This window comes from Oncorhynchus mykiss, chromosome 4, assembly GCF_057628025.1.
Source record: "Oncorhynchus mykiss isolate SJ-2025 chromosome 4, ASM5762802v1, whole genome shotgun sequence".
Lineage (NCBI taxonomy): Eukaryota > Metazoa > Chordata > Actinopteri > Salmoniformes > Salmonidae > Oncorhynchus > Oncorhynchus mykiss.
In genome coordinates, this window is record NC_143025.1 from 70,899,600 (window position 1) to 70,919,907 (window position 20,308).

The 20,308-nt window shown below is 40.9% G+C and overlaps 1 protein-coding gene across 14 annotated transcripts in view; it reads left to right on the plus strand.

The window, feature by feature from the left end:
* LOC110522300 (RAC-alpha serine/threonine-protein kinase) overlaps positions 1 to 20,308 on the plus strand; it is a 61,292-nt gene that overhangs the window by 10,435 nt on the left and 30,549 nt on the right. For 2 of the 14 annotated variants that reach the window (XM_036975887.2, XM_090232928.1), the window contains exon 2: positions 18,157 to 18,281. The exons of the other annotated variants lie outside the window; for them this stretch is intronic. The gene's annotated coding sequence lies outside the window, so the exon portion shown is untranslated. The remainder of the gene's footprint in view (positions 1 to 18,156; positions 18,282 to 20,308) is intronic. 14 annotated transcript variants of the gene reach the window in all.

The following is a 20,308-nucleotide window of genomic DNA, read 5'->3' on the forward strand; positions in this document are numbered from 1 at the left end:
TGCTCATTATTTCTTGTTAAACCAACCAGTGTCATATTTATAAAATGCTTTTCGGCGAAAGCATACCTAGCACAGAACATACCTAGCCCAGAACATACATAGCCCAGTTGACAAATTATTACAAACAGTAACCAGCCAAGCAGAAGCGTTACAAAACTCAGAGATAAAATGAATCCCTTACCTTTGATGATCTTCATATGGTGGCAATCAGAAGACATTCATTTACTAAATACATTTTCATTTTGTACGATGAAGTCTCTTTATATCCAAAAACCTCTTAGTGTTTTCTTCAGTAATCCACAGGCTCAAACTCAGTCAAAACAATCACACAAAAAAATCCAAATTGTATCCGTAAAGTTCATAGAAACATGTCAAACGATGTTTATATTCAATCATCAGATGGTTTTTTTAGCCTAAATGATCTATAATATTTCAACAGGACAATAACGTTGTCAATATAAAAGGTAAACAAGAAATGCACATGCGTCTGAAAACTCTGCGTCACGTTAGGGTCCACTCGTTCAGACTGGTCTTACTCCCTCATTTATAAGAATACAAGCCTGAAACTATTTCTAAAGACTGTTGACATCTAGTGGAAGGCATAGTAACTGCAAATGGAGTCCTAAGTCAATGGATACTGTAATGGCATTGAATAGAACACTACAAAACCCAAAAAATAACTACTTCCTGAATGGATTTTTCTCAGGTTTTCGCCTGCTAAATCAGTTCTGTTATACTCCAACACTATTTTAACAGTTTTGAAAACTTTTGTGTTTTCTATCCAAATCTACCAGTTATATGCATATCATATCTTCTGGGCCCGATTAGCAGGCCGTTTAATTTGGGCATGCTTTTCATCCCAAATTCCGAATGCTGCCCCCTACCCTAGAGGTTAATGACCGTTCCACATGTGCATGTTCATTATTTGTTTGTTTAATTGAAAAAGAATGGGAAACAGTGTTGAAACCTTTTTTTACAACGATCTATGAAGTTATTTGGATTTTTATGAATTATCTTTGAAAGACAGGGTCCTGAAAAGGATGTTTCTTTATTTGCTGAGTTTAGTTCAAACTAGGGATACACAATATATCGGTAAGTATATCGGAATCGGACCATTTTAGCTAAAAATGCCGGCATCGGCTCTGTGTAGTTTAACACTGTCAAAGCTGACTTGCATACCTGTGTAACGTAGGTAGATGACGTAATGACGCCACAAAAAATACAGCACTACATGTGCAACACAGCATTCCTAACACAGCCTACTGTGTCGTTCTATTTTGAAGTTTCAAAGGAAGCTAACAAAAAGGTCATATGCAGCACAGCGTTTGATGCTATTAGTTCCTGAGGGGAGAAAGTTAAATCGTTCAATACCACAAACCTGAATACTCATTTGAAAGTGCTTCACCTCCAGATGTTCAGTGACTACTTAGAACAAAAGCAGAAAAATGAAGCGCACACTTCCAACAACTAAACCAGTTCAAGTCGAGCAGTCATTTGAAAGAGTAAGAATTTCAGTGAGACAACTCAAAGGTGAAATCCATTAACGCCAACACAATGGAATTCATTGCCCTTGACAATCAACCCTTCTCTGTCATGGATGATGTTGGATTTCACAGACTGGTCGAGCACCTCAAGCCCCGGTACACACTAGCAAGTAGGTGTTATTTTTCAGATGTTGCCCTACCGGAGTTACAGTATTGTTGAAACGCACAACCATGAGCTACTTGCTATGGGCGTCACTGCTATTAGCTTCACGACTGACATTTGGACTAGTGACGTTGGCCCCATGAGCGTGTTGAATCTGATAGCACAGTGGGTCGACAAGGATTTCGTACTGAGGAAAGCTGTCTTGCATGCTCAAGAATGTGCTAGTTCTTATACCGCTGCTGCCATTTCAATAGCATTTGAGAACATGTTTGAAACTTGGAAAATCCCAAAGAACGAAGTACATGCTGTGCTACGTGATATTGCACGTAAGATGACAGTCTTTGGGAGTTGCCAGTTTGCCATGCATGTCACACACGCTGCAACTGGCTGTGAACTAAGTTGTTTTGGCACAACGCAGCATAGTGGCAACAGGTAGGAAGATAGTGGGTCATTTTAAATGCATACAGCTGCCTGCAAGCAATACAGAAGCAGCTTGGCGTGAAAACGAAAAGGCTTAAGCAAGATGTTTCCACCAGATGGAACAGTACTTTTTACATGGAATGCCTGCTGGAACAAAAATGAGTGCTTGGCATGTACGCAGCTGACTGAGTTACCTGCAACAGTCAGTATAAACTTGTGGAGACTCACTGAAAACATGAACACACTCCTAGCTCCATTCAAACAACAGACTCAAGAAATAAGCTCATCTGCCGCAGATGTGATACCCTCTGTCATGGTTTTGAAACGCCTGCTCGACAACTGCCGACACAGACCATGGGGTTAACTTGAATCATGTCTGTGAGGATAACAGAACTCATTTAGCAGGTGAAACCCAGAGGACAAACAATTCAGATTTTTTTTCCTGAGGTCACTTTTCAATGGGGTTTCATTGGGAATCCAGATTTCTAAGGGATCTTCTTGCAGTTCCTACCTCTTCCACTGGATGTCAACAGTCTTTAGAAATTAAGTGAGGTTTTTCCTTTGTGTAATGAAGTAGCCCTGTTCAGAACGAGGGTCACTTCAAGTGTACTGTTAGAGGCGCGTGACGAGAAAGCTAGCTACAGTTTGTTTTCCTCCTGTATTGAACACAGATCATCCCGTCTTCAATTTTATCGCTTATTTACGTTAAATACCTAAAGTTGTATTACAAAAGTAGTTTTGAAATGTTTTGGCAAAGTTTACAAGTACAGTGCCTTGCGAAAGTATTCGGCCCCCTTGAACTTTGCGACCTTTTGCCACATTTCAGGCTTCAAACATAAAGATATAAAACTGTATTTTTTTGTGTAGAATCAACAACAAGTGGGACACAATCATGAAGTGGGATGACATTTATTGGATATTTCAAACTTTTTAACAAATCAAAAACTGAAAAATTGGCCGTGCAAAATTATTCAGCCCCTTTACTTTCAGTACAGCAAACTCTCTCCAGAAGTTCAGTGAGGATCTTTGAATGATCCAATGTTGACCTAAATGACTAATGATGATAAATACAATCCACCTGTGTGTAATCAAGTCTCCGTATAAATGCACCTGCACTGTGATAGTCTCAGAGGTCCGTTAAAAGCGCAGAGAGCATCATGAAGAACAAGGAACACACCAGGCAGGTCCGAGATACTGTTGTGAAGAAGTTTTAAAGCCGGATTTGGATACAAAAAGATTTCCCAAGCTTTAAACATCCCAAGGAGCACTGTGCAAGCGATAATATTGAAATGGAAGGAGTATCAGACCACTGCAAATCATCATGATCTCACTGGATGAACTGCAGAGATCTACAGCTAAGGTGGGAGACTCTGTCCATAGGACAACAATCAGTCGTATATTGCACAAATCTGGCCTTTATGGAAGAGTGGCAAGAAGAAAGCCATTTCTTAAAGATATCCATAAAAAGTGTTGTTTAAAGTTTGCCACAAGCCACCTGGGAGACACACCAAACATGTGGAAGAAGGTGCTCTGGTCAGATGAAACCAAAATTGAACTTTTTGGCAACAATGCAAAACGTTATGTTTGGCGTAAAAGCAACACAGCTCATCACCCTGAACACACCATCTCCACTGTCAAACATGGTGGTGGCAGCATCATGGTTTGGGCCTGCTTTTCTTCAGCAGGGACAGGGAAGATGGTTAAAATTGATGGGGAGATGGATGGAGCCAAATACAGGACCATTCTGGAAGAACCTGATGGAGTCTGCAAAAGACCTGAGACTGGGACGGAGATTTGTCTTCCAACAAGACAATGATCCAAAACATAAAGCAAAATCTACAATGGAATGGTTCAAAAATAAACATATCCAGGTGTTAGAATGTCAAAGTCCAGACCTGAATCCAATCGAGAATCTGTGGAAAGAACTGAAAACTGCTGTTCACAAATGCTCTCCATCCAACCTCACTGAGCTCGAGCTGTTTTGCAAGGAGGAATGGGAAAAAATGTCAGTCTCTCGATGTGCAAAACTGATAGACATCCCCCAAGCGACTTACAGCTGTAATTGCAGCAAAAGGTGGCGCTACAAAGTATTAACTTAAGGGGGCTGAATAATTTTGCACGGCCAATTTTTCAGTTTTTGATTTGTTAAAGTTTGAAATATCCAATAAATGTCGTTCCACTTCATGATTGTGTCCCACTTGTTGATTCTTCACAAAAAAATACAGTTTTATATCTTTATGTTTGAAGCCTGAAATGTGGCAAAAGGTCGCAAAGTTCAAGGGGGCCAAATACTTTCGCAAGGCACTGTATCTCACTGCCCCTTTAGGGATGTGGGAATCCGCTCAGAGTAAAATATACATCCACCTCTTTTTCGTTAAAAGGCGGTACAAGCCGGCATTTCCGACCAAGATCAAACTGAGGGTGCAGGATGGCCTGACTGGATTCAGTGTTACTGGATCTCTCTCTTACTCAAACGGCATGCTCACGTTAATGTCTGGCTGCACTTTCTTGTTTGGCTGCACGGTCATCTTGTTTCCCTGTGCTCCAACTCTAATTTCTGTTGTTCCAATCTCTCCTCACATTCTCTTTTCTTGTACTCAAGCTATAATTTCTGTTCAAGCAAAACATTTTGTTGCGCCACCTTTGCCTTTAGTTCTAACTCCCTTAGTTGCACGTCTACAGGATGTTCTCTACCCGTAGCACCCTTTTCATCAGTCTCTCTCACCGAGAAGATTTTATCCTCCACCAAATCAGTACCGATCAACTCTGACTACTACTTTTGGATTGCCAGATGCCACTGATGTAATGATGTGCAGATTTGCATCTCCCATGTTGGGTTTTCCACAAATGCTTCCAACTTAAAATCTTTGGCTTTAATTTTTATTAGCCTGTGTTTATGCAACTTCCAAAATGACTGCACCAAACTTACAACCCCTAAGGTCAATGTCAGTCTACCACAAAAGTGTATTTTTGTAGTCTGAATCCTGGCTTAGGAAGGCCACCAAAAACTCTGATATTTCCATCCTGATATAATCCAAAATTAAATCTAGAATCGGCTTCCTATTTCGTGACAAAGCATTATTCACTCATGCTGCCAAACATACCCTTGTAAAACTGACTATCCTACCGATCCTCGACTCCGGATATGTCATTTACAAAAGCCTCCAACACTCTACTCAATAAATTGGATGCAGTCTATCACAGTGCCATCCGTTTTGTCACCAAAGCCCCATATACTACTTACCACTGTGACCTGTATGCTCTCGTTGGCTGGCCTTCGCTTCATATTCCTCACCGAACAAACTGGCTCCATGTCATCTAAGTCTTTGCTAGGTAAAGCCCCGCCTTATCTCAGCTCACTGGTCACCATAGCAGCACCCACCAGTAGCACGCGTTCTAGCAGGTATATTTCACTGGTCACCCCCAAAGCCAATTCCACCTTTGGCTGCCTTTCCTTCCAGTTCTCTGCTGCCAATGACTGGAACGAATTGCGAAAACCACTGAAGCTGGAGACCCATATCTCCCTCACTAACTTTAAGTACCAGCTGTCAGAGCAGCTTTCATATAGCCTATCCAACTACCTCATCACCATACTGTTATTTTATATATAATTTGTTGCTACTTTGTTTAATTGCTATTGTAATTATTTCGCCACTATGGCCTACCTCATTTGCACACACTGTATATAGTGTGTGTGTGTGTGTGTGTGTGTGTGTGTGTGTATATGTATATGCAACACCTATAACTGAACCACTGTATCAGCAAAACATTTACATAATGTACTGACAAATCAAATTAAAAAAAGAATCACTCTCAATAATTATTTTGCCACTATGGCCTACCTCATTTGCACACACTGTATATAGGTCGCAATCGCATTGGGTCAGAGTTTGTTTTGATATTTTAACCTGCGTGTCGTGATCGCTTTTGGTGTAGGAGGACAAAATGTATGTATGCACGATGGTGCACGTGCGCAGACGGTTTGGGTTTTGTGAGAGCCCACTAAATTTGCACAAGGCAAAAAAAAAAAAAACACCCGACTTAGACAGGAAGCAAACCAAACAGTGGAGCAAAACAAAAACAAGGAAGATCAGAAAGGTTTGTCTAGAGAGCCAACTTAAAGGTCTTAACCCTCCATCTATCAAGACAGCTGGAGCACCGGGCCAGCAGCTCTTAAATATCTGTGCCAACATAGGTGAAACCTCCTTCCAACTAACGAGATGGACAGCCCAGCATAGGTGTAACACATGCTGACTAATGAGGAGACACCTTCCCTAAAACATGTTTTTCATTATTGGGTATTGTTTGTTGATGGGTGCAGAATAAAAATGATAATCTACACAGAACAAAAATATATAAATGCAACAATTTGACTGATTTTCATAAAGAAGTCAGTCAATTGAAATAAATTCATTAGGCCTTAAATCTATGGATTTGAGAAGACTGGGAATACAGATATGCATCGTGTTGGTCACAGAACTAAAAAAAGAAATGTTTACCTCATGCAGTGCGACATCGCCATTGCATAGAGCTGCTCAAGCTGTTTGTTGTGGCCTGTGGAATTTTGTCCCACTCTTTTAAATGGGTGTGCAAAGTTGCTGGATATTGGCGTGAACTGGAACATGCTGTTTTACACGTCGATCCAGAGCATCCCAAACATTTTCAATGGGTGACATGTCTAGTGAACATGCAGGCCATTGAAGAACTCTGACATTTATCTTCCAGAAATTGTGTGCAGATCCTTGCGACATGGGGCCTTGTATTATCATCCTGAAACATGAGGTGATGGCGCCAGGTCGCAGTTGTAAATAAACTTGTTCTCAACTGGCCTACCTGGTTAAATAAAGGTAAAAAATGAAGGGCACAAAAATTTGCAGTATCATCACGGTATCTCTGTGCATTTTTAAATTGCCATTGACAAAATGCATTTGTGTTTACTGTCCATAGCTTATACCTGTGGAGGTCTTCGGCTACCGTTGTTACACCTGGTCTGCAGTTGTGAAGCCTGTTGGATGTACTGCCAAATTCTCTAAAATGAAGTTGGAGGCGACTTCGTAATAAATTAAATCATATGGCAATTGCATGCTCCCTTAACTTGAGACATCTGTGGCATTGTGTTGTGGCAACTGCACATTTTAGTGGAATTTTATTGTCCCCAGCACAAGGTACGTGTGTGTAATGATCATGTTGTTTAATCAGCTTCTTGATATACCACATCTGTCAGGTGGATGGATTATCATGGCAAAGGAGAAATTATCACTAACAGGGATGTAAACAAATTTGTTTAAAATTGAGAGAAGCTTTTTGTTTGTATGGAACATTTCTGATCTTTTATTTCATCTTATGAAACGTGGGGCCAACACTTTACGTGTTGCGTTTTTATATATTTAATCCATTTTGAAGTCAGGCTGTAACACAAACTGTGGAGTAAGGTGATGGGTATGTGTATATTCTAAAGGCACTTTAGGACAGACACTTCAAAACCTTGTTCCTTAGGATACATTTGGACTGTTTTGCAATTTAATGTTATTAAATGTGTTTCAATGGGCTATAGCAATAAAGGCCAAATTCAATGTTCATCAAATTATTTCAAGATATTTTTGTATATGTACAGGGGTCTTAAAATTCTAAATCAAATGGCTAAATTATGAATTTGACAGTCTTAAAACAATTGTATATATTAGCATAGTAGATATTGCAATTTAAGTGCTTAGACCTAAGATGCACTATGCAGAAATAGCTCCACTTCTTTCCCAGTTGCTAAAATTCTAGTAGTTTGCCTATTTCTAGTAGTTTGCCTACAAGCAGATCTAGTGTAAAGCAGCGGTCCCCAACCACCGGGCCAGTACCAGTCCGCAGCACATTCGCTACATGGCTGCACGGAAAGGATTATTAATAAAATAAATACAAATTATCAGTAAAATAATTACATAGCCTATAAATTGTATTTGTGCAGTAATAACATTGAACTTGGTGTGGTCTGTTGGTCCTTTTCTCACCACTTTAATATCTCACGCCCACGACAGTTTATAGATTTTGAATTTGAGTAATCCGCGCACTGCGAGTTCATCACGGTCTGCGTGAGCTGTGTTGCCCACCAACTTTGTACTGGCTAGCTACGTTAGCTGACATGAATAAAAACTAACGTCACTGGAGAGCTTCTTCAGAAGGGGTAAGGGAGATAAAAGTCCTGTCTAATGCAGAGCCCGAGACTGCAAAAAAAGAGCCTCAAAATATGAGTCCTACCTAAAATATGGTTTTATTACTAAAGGTGACTCGCATGCTCCAAGCCCCCGGTGCGTAGTATGTGGAGATGGGCAATGACGCCCTTAACTGCTTCGGCACATTGAATCCAAGCACCCTGCACTTAAAGACAAACCTGTTGAAATTTGAGTGAAAACTTGGACAGAAGCAAGTCTTGAAAGCCACCGCATCAACAAACAGAGCGTTATACTTACTGGCTAGCTGTATTGGTAAGGCCAAGAAGCCTTTCACTATTGGCGAGGAGTTGATTCTACCTGCTGCTAAGGACATTTGCCGTGAACTCTTAGAGGCTGCAGCTAAAAAGATGGCACAGGTTCCTCTTTCACCTACCACCGTCACTAGGCGAATTGATGAAATAGCGGAGGACGTTGAGGCATAATTGTTAGAGGCTTAACGACTCACTGTGGTATGCAATCCAGCTTGACAAATCTACTGACGTCGACAGCAAGGCAATACTGCTTGTTTAAATGCGATATATATTTCAGGATGACACGCATGAGGAGATGTGGTGTGTGTGTGCTGTCCCTGCCGACTAAAACGGCCGCAGAACTATTCAAGTCTTTGGATGATTACATGTCAGGAAAATTGGATTGGTCATGTGTTGGCGTATGCATGGATGGGGCTGCTGCCATGACTGGACGGCTGTCTGATTTCACTACCCGGGTTAGAGGTTGTGCCTAAATGTGAGTCTGTGCATTGTCATTCAGAGAAATGCTAGCTAGCCGAAAAATGTCACCTGACTTGAACGTTGTATTGAATGATGTTAAAGTTATCAATCACGTCAAAGCACATGCCCTTAACTCATGTCTGTTTGGGCGGCTTTGTGACGAAGTGGACGCAGAGCACAAACACCTTCTCTTATACACAAGTCAGATGGCTATCCAGGGGGAGATGGCTTGCCAGAGTGTGAGCTACGAGACTGCTGCAGAGATTTCTTTAAGAAAAAAAAAGTCACCACTGGCAGCACATGTCAATGACTGAATGGGTTGCAAAACTCTTACCTGTGACGTATTCAACCTGCTCAATGAACTCCATCTGTTACTTCAGGGGAGAAAGTTGCTTTCATTTCCAACATCCTATCTCTGCGGTTTTCCACAGTAACTGCAACCAAAACAAAATTACAGAGTAGACTGGACATAGGAGATAGTGTCACTCTGTCCCTTATCACCCCTAGATGGGACCGTCTTGTTGCTGGGAAACAAGTTCAGGGCTCCCACTGATTCAGTGACATGGTGAGTTAGTGTTTTTATTAAATGGTCATTAAGAGAAAATATAAAATATGCACTTTGATTTTATATCATCACGTTAGACCTACTTGAACTAAAATGTTATGAAAAAGCGTCTATACTAAACTTATAGGCCTAATCGATGTCCTGGTCCGTATCGTGACCTCCCCTCGACGGCCTGTCCAGGAAAATATTGACTATATGAGACCAGTCCGTGGTGCAAAAAAGGTTGGACCGCTGGTGTAGAGAATCGTTGTATCTAAACTGCTGTGAATGATCTTTTCCATAACCAAAAATATTTTGAAGCTGGTGTACAACGATGAAAGTAAATGACGCAAAAATGAAACTTAAGAACGGGAAGTATAGATATAGCGTGCGCAGAACATATCTACCGCTTCTGAGGCTTGCTTTCAATGACTGACAGATCTATAACACTTCTATGTGAACATTTCTATGTGACTTTGGACAGGTTGCCCAAAAAGTTACATTTTGCAGCTGTAAGTTAAAAAAAAAAAAAAAAAAAAAACGTATCAAAACATTTTAAAATAAATAATAGTTTAACACTGTAGGCTTAAATTATATCAAACTCAACTGTATCCTTTCCAGTGATGAAGACATGGATGTCTCATGGGTGGGGTATGCACTTTCTGACCACTGCCATGGGCAAACATGTATGGAACGCTTTAAATCAAAAGGGATGCTGTCAAAGTGAATTCAAATGGATTTACCCATAAATGATCAAATGGTGAAAACAAACTGAAATGCTTTTGTCACGTTGACTCAAGTCGTTGACCACACTGTCATCAGAATCCCTCAATGTCGACACGATGCCTGCTAACGTCCCTTTCAAGCGGCCAACATCACCTGTACTTTGAAGAGCACACGAGCGCTGTGCCACCACTGGGATGAACCCATTGAACCATAGTCATCATAAAACCCTGCTACTTAGTGCTCTCTGCAGCAAGCCACATGTTAGGTAATGCTAAGGCATGACCACTGGCATGCCCCAAATCCCAGCTGTGGATGCATAAGGGTGCAGCTGCGTGGCATGTGGAAGAGGCCATCCTCTAACCACCTTTTCCTGCTGTCTTTTATACACTCCCTCTCTCTTCTCTGCAGCAGCTTTTCTAGGTTGCCTGACACTGGGGCGTGTGGTGCACACTTCACCATGAGCGAGGGCACAAATGTTGAACCTGGCTGGCGGTAGGGGTGGTGGCATTCTTAAGGGGCCTCTTTCCTCTACACCTCCCTCCTTTCCCCTCCACCATTATCTCCCTGTATCCGTCTTCCTCTCTCACATACACTTCATCCTTCTCCCCTCCCTCTCTGGCTTGGCCACGTGACCAGCTGTGAGGGAATTGGGTTCATTTGAGTGCTGTCGTGTGTTTTGAGTAAGCAAGTTTTTATTTGTATTTTATTTTTGAGGGAGCGAGTGTGTTGGCCACGGGCCCAGTCCATTTTCCTCCAGCAGCAGTGACTGGGTGGGTGGGCGAGCTTCAAGAGGGAGGAATGCTCTGGTTGGTAGCAATGTGCCTGAACCAGGAGGGGTTGTCCGTGTGAGATTCCAAGGGGTGTGTGTTGCAAGTATGAGCCATTCTTGTGTGATATTTGGTATGGTAGCACTGGGTTTTGTGTGTGCCTGTTCGCTTGACATGACCATTTGTATCAAAACCTATAGGTGTTATTGTGAGAAAAGGATGTGTTTACTGCATATGTTTGTGGTCCCATGTGTTGGACTGCATGCTTTAGCTTGCAGCTTGCTTGGTGTCCACAGGTGTGAGTATTTAAAAAAATTAAAAAATAAATCTTACACAATAACGAAGTTGCGCTGAACCTCTTGTCACTTAAAATGTATGCCAAACAAAAAACATTGATTTCAAAGTTTAGCAAACCATGCAACTCTATGCACGAGGACTACTTTTAATTTATACTGAAACATTTATAAAAATATATTTACTGGGAGAACTGTGCAGATGCTCAGTTTGGTAACAGAATTTTGGTGAAATCTCCTTCACGGTTTCCAAAAACTTGACTAAATATCTGCTCCGAATTAGGATTCAATGACGTCTGCGGGAAAGATGACATTGACACAATCTATTTTGGTTATTGAACTACAATTAGTGAATTGCGATAATGGAATTTCTTCATGGATGCCTGTACTATACAAAAATGTGTAATTATGGATGAGTAATTTGGACAGTAGAACAGAGTACAGTACATTAGTGTACTCAAATGTAGTATGCTCTACTGTGTACTGAACTATACTCGACTGTGCTGTCCAAACTTGTGAACCAATCTGTGGTTTGTGACTACTATGATTGCCCATTGTAGCCATTTCAATTGCAGAAATTCCATTACCGATTTGGAACCAATCAAAGACAACTTTTTAGTTCACAGGAACACTGTTCTCTTTCAGTGCATTCCAAAGAGCCAGACATAAGGGAGGGGGACGGGGGATGGAAAGGGTGTATTCCGCAGATTTTTTTTCCCCCTTGGACTTGGTCTACCTGTTACCGCCTCTGTTCTCATTGGCTAGTCCCAGTCAATAGTGCCCTCACTGTAGCCCCCCAGGTTCCTTTTGAAGTTATCATCACCGGATAATTTCAAGGTAATTCCTATGGTCTGCCTATAGGTCTGTCTGAGATTCATTATACTGTACATCCCATTCTGGGGGGAAAATTTGACATGAGGGATGATAGATGAGGGAAAATTGATAGTTGCATATTGGAATTAGAGGTTGACCGATTTTATTCGGAATGGCCGAATTTAAAAATAAATAAAGCATGTCATTTAAAAAAAAAGGTGATTTTGCATTATTTTCTTTACATTTTTTTCACGAGTGACAGATTTGACCTTGTCAGCTCAGGGATTCAATCTTGCAATCTTTAACCTTACGGTTAACTAGTCCAACACTAAACACCTGCCTCATGAGGAGCCCGCCTGTTACGCGAATGCAGTAAGAAGCCAAGACAAGTTGCTAGCTAGCATTAAACTTAATCAATCATAATCACTAGTTGTAACTACACATGGTTGATATTACTCGTTTATCTAGCGTGTCCTGCGTTGCATATAATCGATGCAGTGCGCATTTGCGAAAAAGGACTGTCGTTGCTCAAACGTGTACCTAACCATAAACATCAATGCCTTTCTTAAAATCAATACACAGAAGTATATATTTTTAAACCTGCACATTTAGCTAAAAGAAATCCAGGTTAGCAGGCAATATTAACCAGGTGAAATTGTCACTTCTCTTGCGCTCATTGCATGCAGAGTCAAGGTATATGCAACAGTTTGGGCTGCCTGGCTCATTGAACTAATTTGCCAGAATTTTACGTAATTATGACATAACATTGAAGGTTGTGCAATGTAACAGGAATATTTAGATTGATGAATGCCACCCGTTAGATAAAATACGGAACGGTTCCGTATTTCACAAAGAATAAATTTTTTTGAGAGTTTCTGGATTCAACCATATTAATGACCTAAGGCTCGTATTGCTGTGTTATTATGTTATAATTAAGTCTATGATTTGATAGAGCAGTCTGACTGAGTGATGGTGGGCACCAGCAGGCTCATAAGCATTCATTCAAACAGCACTTTCGTGCGTTTTGCCAGCAGCTCTGCTGTTTATGAATTCAAGCCTATCAACTCCCGAGATTAGGCTGGCAATAAAGTGCCTATAAGAACATCCAATAGTCGAAGGTATATGAAATACAAATGGTATAGAGAAATATTCCTATTAAAAACTACAACGTAAAACTTCTTACCTGGGAATATTGAAGACTCATGTTAAAAGGAACCACCAGCTTTCATATGTTCTCATGTTCTGAGCAAGGAACTTAAACGTTAGCTTTCTTACATGGCAGATATTGCACTTTTACTTTCTTCTCCAACACTTTGTTTTTGCATTATTTAAACCGTGTAGTGAACGACCAACGATTTCAAGACTAAAAGTGATGTAAGTCGTATCAAAATGTAGTAAAAATACAAACTAGTCCTTGGCCTATATCCTAATCTGACTTTGGTGCAGGTCGTGTTCTTATTACTGTCTCTGGTAAACACACTATCAAATAAAATCGAAGTTTATTTGTCACTTGCACAGTATATAGGTGTAAACAGTACAGTGAAATGGTTTTGAATAGTGGAGTCTTCTATAAAAAAAAAAAAAGTTTTTTAAATGTAGCTATAATCCTAAATGAACCATAATCCTAACTCTTAATGCAACTGGGAACTAAAAATAAAAAATTAAAAAAAAACTTCCTTGGAAAAATCTAACTGTCATCCAACTCGGAACTCGGGCCACTTTCTGGAGCTCTGACTTTCCAACCTCAAGATCACTGATGTCATGATTTAACGGAGTTCCCAGTTTTGAATGTGGCAATACTACCATGCATGAATCTGGAGGTAGCTAAAGCTAACCAACTATGTTCAATGTGAGCTAGCTAACATTAGGCTATATCTAACAATACAAATGGATTTTCTGATGTCCAAATAATATTACTCACAGATCATACACGTGACGTTAGCTAGCGAGCCAGCTAGCTAACAGTATACATTAACTTGCAATGTTAGAAACATACAAAATCTGAAAATGTAGCTTGACCCTTACCTGTAAACGTTGCCTTTAGTTAGAAGATGTAATCTGGAGATGGGTGTTATACAACAACTTTCTTTCTGTGTTATCTTTTTGGACTCTCCACATTTAGCAATCATCTCTCTGCTTCCACCTGGCATTCTTCTTCTGTGATGACATCTTTTCTTCCCTCCATTGTCACCGGAAGACTACAATGTCTGGTTAAATGAAAAAAATGTTTTTACCTAAATCAGGGGTTTCCTTATTGTCTGATTCATTTTCAGAGTCAGTCAGTATGGCACCATCATCCTCCAGAAAGTACAGAGCTTTGCGACAGCGCTATTAGCTTCAGGGTAGCAATGTTGAGCAGTAACGCAACTTTTTCAGTTCTTCATGATCATTTTCAAAAGCCACGGTTGGTAAGATTATCCACACATACTGAGCAGCACATGTTATAGATTGGTCTGCCATGTAGCATGCTTCTATCTAAACTCCTCTCTCGGCATGTCTAGCCCACTCATTCTCAGACAATCATGGTTAGCGGGAAGGTTTGTATTTTTCCTTTGCTAAACCAACTAGGCTCGTAATTTAACTTATTTATTTATAGATGGCATGGAAGTTCACATGTTCCAGAAGGAATTTCTGCCCAAAAATGCATACAAGTGAAAACTTCATACCTTTCTTGTGACGTGCGCCATAAGCCTAGTTTCTTGAAATGGGTCACATTATGGTGAGCTTTGTTTTAGAACATCGAATCACAAAATCATAGTATGGAATTGAGAATTGCAATGCGTATCGGCACCGAAGTATCGTTCATATCGTGAGGTCCCTGGCAATTTACAGCTCTAACGTATACCTAGGTCTGTGATTGATACCAGTATTGCAATATTTTTTTCCTTTGCGAAAAAACCTCAAGCAGACAACTCTTTGGTCCTTTTTAAAAACCTGCCTTATGTAAAATATTGTGTGCTATAGCTTGGAAAATACATTTTTGGATGACGACATTACAGGACTGCAAGACCTTTTTAGTGTGGTGTTTATGTTAATGGACAGCTTCCCACCAAGTCTAAGCAATGAAAAACAACTCGCATTCTCCCCCCTTCCTGGCTCCCTCACCTAAATCTCTAGGTAGTCCTGTCAGCCTTCTTCCTCTGCTATGTAGCATGAGTGTTTTAACACTGGGGCTCCATGTGCTTCCAAGCAACAAAGGTCACTGCAAGGTCACTGTGACTTCCTGCTTGCCTCAATGCAGACAAAAAAGCCATGTTTTCACCTTTGGGCGCACTGTACTACCTCCCTGGTGAACCAAACTAACTCCCCAGGGAGACATTACATTCAGACAACCACTTGACCCTTTGTCCTGCACAGATCAAAGGCCATCCCAGGGCCAGAGTAGACTTTCCTAATATTCTACTGAGGGGAGATTACATGCACCTTTTTGTGTTAAAGTAACTGCCCAGTGAATCTCTTAATATGAATTTGTTAACTCACACCCAGATAATGTTGACACTTAACCCCACCTCAAACAGACTATAAAAAAAATAATGGTTGCTATTTCCTCATAGAACATGCCATCTCCCTGCGAGGATCAGCGGTCTTGGGGAGAATGAGCTGGCCAATCAGCGCCCTGCATTCAACATTTTAGTAACCATTTATATACCCATACCGTTCTGTTAGGTTATGCCCACACCAACATTGAACAGCTTCTAGCCAAGGTTGCCAAAGTAATGGGCAACTGGGCGTTTTTATAAATTATCCTTAGAATGTTAATTAATTCAATTATCACACCTGTGTGGAAGCACCTGCTTTAAATATATACAAAAGGAGGACTTCTGGTGACAGTTTAGAAAATGTCTGCCTAGTTCTTCGTACAGCACATCGGTTGGGTATTTCTCCCCCCCTCAAGTATTTGCTCTAAGCATTATAATAACGTACACAAAATGGAAAATAGGAAAAGGTTGTGGAGCTTCAACAGTAGCCCGTAACAAGACCGCAGAAGATATAATCGTCGACGAAACAGATGGCTAATGCTAGCGCAAATAAGCTAGCAACAGCAAAATAACCCTCATTTCGTGAGGTGATAGAGGAATTGCGCGAGGCGCTCACAGGCTTACGAGAGGAACTTCGAGAAGATGTATGAAAATAACTGAGTTCAAGAAGGACATTAACCAGACTCGACAAACAAAATTATACAGCATATCTACAAGAATGGGGGATGCAGAACAGCGCATTGGGGAAATGGACACATGGAACACTGCAGTCAAGAAAATACTTGAACAGTCTTTGAAAAGCCATCACGCACTACAGGCAAAAGTGACAGAACTCAAAGGTTTTTCACATCGAAACAACACTTTATTCCGTGCAGAGGGCGCAGAAAGACTCTATGCCCAAATTCGTGGAGGGTCTATTCAAAGAAATACTTGAAGACAACACTGACCTGGGGATCGAGAGAGCACACCATGCTCTGGCCTCACCCCCTCCCCCAGCGGCACCCCACCAAGATCCCAAGATCCCATGGATCATTTTCGGCAAGCAGTGTCAAGGAAAGCGGGAAATCACCTCGGCGAGAAGATGTTCACATTCGAGAGACTCAGGCATTTCCAACGAGAAGATGGAAGACACTGAATCGGATTTAACAGACTATGACATAGTTGAAGTGTACCTATGATAATTACAGGCCTCATCTTTTTAACTGGGAGAACTTGCACAATTGGTGGATGACTAAATACTTTTTTGCCCCACTGTATATACTTGTCGCTTTTCACTTGTCGCTTATACACGTCGGTGAATTCCAAAATATTTTTGGTTCTAACAGGTCCTGTTCGCGACTGCATTACGCATTTTTATATTTGAGCGAGGGGTACCACCTGCGGACAGGCTCATCCCCTCAAACCCCAGAGGCAAGAGACAGTCCTTTGACATGGGAGTCCAAATACCAAAGTTTTTCCCCACTTTGGTTTACATTATCGTTCTTGTTTTTTTTTGTTCATTTTTAGGCTCATGTTAAGCAGGCAGATATGGTGCACAGGGTTTTCATTTATATTGATGCATCATCGGGAATATAAGGTCATAAGTCTCAATGTAAACGGACTGGGGAGTGACATCAAGAGAAGTAAGGTAATAGCAAAGATGAAACGGGAGGGCGGTGACATACTATTCTGTCAGGAAACGCACTTAACCACACCTGAACACGAGAAACTCAAGAAAATTGGATATAGGAATACTTTTTTTTCCTTCTTACAATATGGAAAGAAGGGGAGTTGCAATCTTGATCCCAAATTCAGTTAATTTTGAGTTTGTCAGAAATGAAAGATCATAATGGAGTTTTCCTTACTCTGATAGCAAACCAAGAAATACTCTATGGAGGCTTAATACAAGCATGCTGTGAGATCCAGCATTCAAGGAATCAGTAAAGACCGAATTGAACGTCTATCTGGAGAATAATGATATCGGTGAAGTATCTCCTGCTACATTGTAGGATGCAGCTATGGCGGCTATTAGAGGAAAGATCATAGCCACATCTCTCAAGAAAAAGATTAAAGCACAAACTGCTGAATTTACAATAAACATTAAACTTAGAACGGCCCCAGTCATTACAAAGACCCTCATATTACGAGAGATTCAAGGCTAAAACAAGAAATTGACCAGATTTATAGTGAAGAAGAGAAAAAGCTCAGATTCCTGAAACATCGGTATTATGAAGCAGGCTCAAAGGCAACGAAATTACTAGCATGGAGACTCAGGAAACAAGCACGGAATAGCATTTTCAAAACAAAGATTACATGTAAATTGGATGAAATACAGAATGCTTTTGAATCCTATTACACATCTGTACAAGCAACCAGAGAACGCAGAGGCACAGAAAATAGATTATTAAAAAAACAAAAAAACAAAACAACCTCTCCTCAATTGGGGCAGAGCAAAATGATAACTAACTTCGGAAGTAACTACTGAAGAAATTATTAAAGCAATATCTAAAAGTAAACAAGTCCCCAGGCACTGATGGCTTCCCTTTTTTATTTTTAGAATGGTTCAAAGCCTTCAGAGAACAACTAACACCTTAAGGCCTATTTTTAACTGGACTTTGCGGGAGGGTTTTCCACCATCTTGGAGAGAAGCCATCATATCTGTAATCCCAAAAGAGGGTAAAGGTAAGAAGGAATGCAGTTCCTTTAGACCAATTTGCAATTCTTAACACGGTTTATTAACTATATTCATCAATAATAGCCAAAAGAATGGAAGATGTAATCCCAGAATTGATTGATGGGGATCAAACTGCTTTCATACAAAACAGGCAGACACTTTTTTTTTTTTTTAATGGGATACACACAAGGCAATTCTTGTTCTTGTGGCATATCTTGGTTAAACTATCCCCAGTTCAATGGAATTGCAACCCTCTGCATGCACAGTGCACTCATCCATCACATATACAGCTGATTCTCAAGATTTTGCCCACTTAGACGTTATTGAGCCCACACTACTACACTGTCCGATCCAAGGACTACATGCTTTCTGGTAAGTTTTGATAACAATACTGGGTGGGGTGAATATATATTTTAGGACATTTGTCTTCACTATTAAATAGTAGCCTACTGCAAAGTGTGTTTAAATTATTTCTAACTTGTTAACAATTTCTGCTAGCTAGTTTTTGCTAACATGTGGGTTTTAGCTTGCTTGAGCTAGCTGAGTGTTAATTCACCTGTTTCCATACATGATTAATTTTAAAACATTTATCTTACAAAGGAGTTAGATTAAATTGCTTAACTATGTATCTGTACATGGAATTGTATTTTTTCCCCTAATCTTTACAGGAAAATACCACAGGCACTATCTGATGTATGGAGACATTTCACTGCAGCTAATGTAAAAGGAAAAGCTGTGTACATTTGCAAATACTGTGCCAAATCATATGTGAAGAATGCAACAAAGATGCAGAATCGTCTGGCTAAGTGCATTAAGTTACCTCAGCGCTCACAACAAGCAACCTCTGACAAAAGACCCCCTACTTCTATTTGAGGTGAAAATGATGAATCAGACACCTTATTGGTAGCAACAGCTCATGGTCCTCCTGGAATCAGTTTTTTTTTACTCAATGGAAGAACGTAATCAGAGAAATGCTAATGAATGTTTTGCTCAAGCTGTGAATGCAACTGGTTCACCTCTGCTCACAGGCGATGTGTATTGGAAGAGATTTCTGAATGTTCTTCGCCCAGCATACACTCCTCCAACCAGACATGCTTTATCTACTCATTTGTAATTAACTACATCGCCACCCCTCAACCAGGGATACACAACCCTCTGATACACAACCCAACCAAGCCGAACTGCTTAACACAGCGCGCATCAAACCTGCTTGCAGATAAGGAGAAGAAATCCATACTGCCCTGCCCACTTCACGGTTGCTCCAACGCTGTGTTAAGAAGCAGTGCGGCTTGGTTGGGTTGTGTATCGGAGGACGCATGACTCTCAACCTTCGTCTCTCCCGAGCCCGTACGGGAGTTGTAGCGATGAGACAAGATAGTAGCTACTAACAATTGGATACCACGAAATTGGGGAGAAAGGGGTAAAAAATATATTTTTTAAAGAGGATCCTCCTGGATGTATTTTGGGAGAGAGTAGTAAGCAGTCAAACTCCTGAAACCAATAGCAGTAACCATTACATGGATTGAGGGAGACAATGCCATCCTATCCGATATTCACTCTGCTTGCAGATGTAAGAGAAGAAATCCATACTGCCCTGCCCACTTCACGGTTGCTCCAAGTAGAGGAAACTGCAGTTCTGAAATGCATCAAAAATCATGAAGACTTCTGCCTGAAGCCCATGCACCCCGCAGTGTACATGTTGGACCCCAAGTATGCTGGTAAGAGCATCCTGTCTGGTGCAGAGATCAACAATTCCTATGGTGTCATCACTACCGTGTCTCGCCACCTTGGCCTGGATGAGGGAAAGTTTCTTGGCAGTCTGGCGAAGTACACTTCCAAGCAAGGGCTTTGGGATGGAGATGCAATATGGCAGTCGTGCCAACATATCTCATCAGCCACCTGGTGGAAGTGACTTCGTGGATGGATCTGAGGCTCTTTCCCCAGTTGCCTCATCCTCCAAATCCCACCAACATCAGCTGCCTCAGAGCGCAACTGGTCCTTGTTTGGGAACACACACCAAAGCATGCAACAGGCT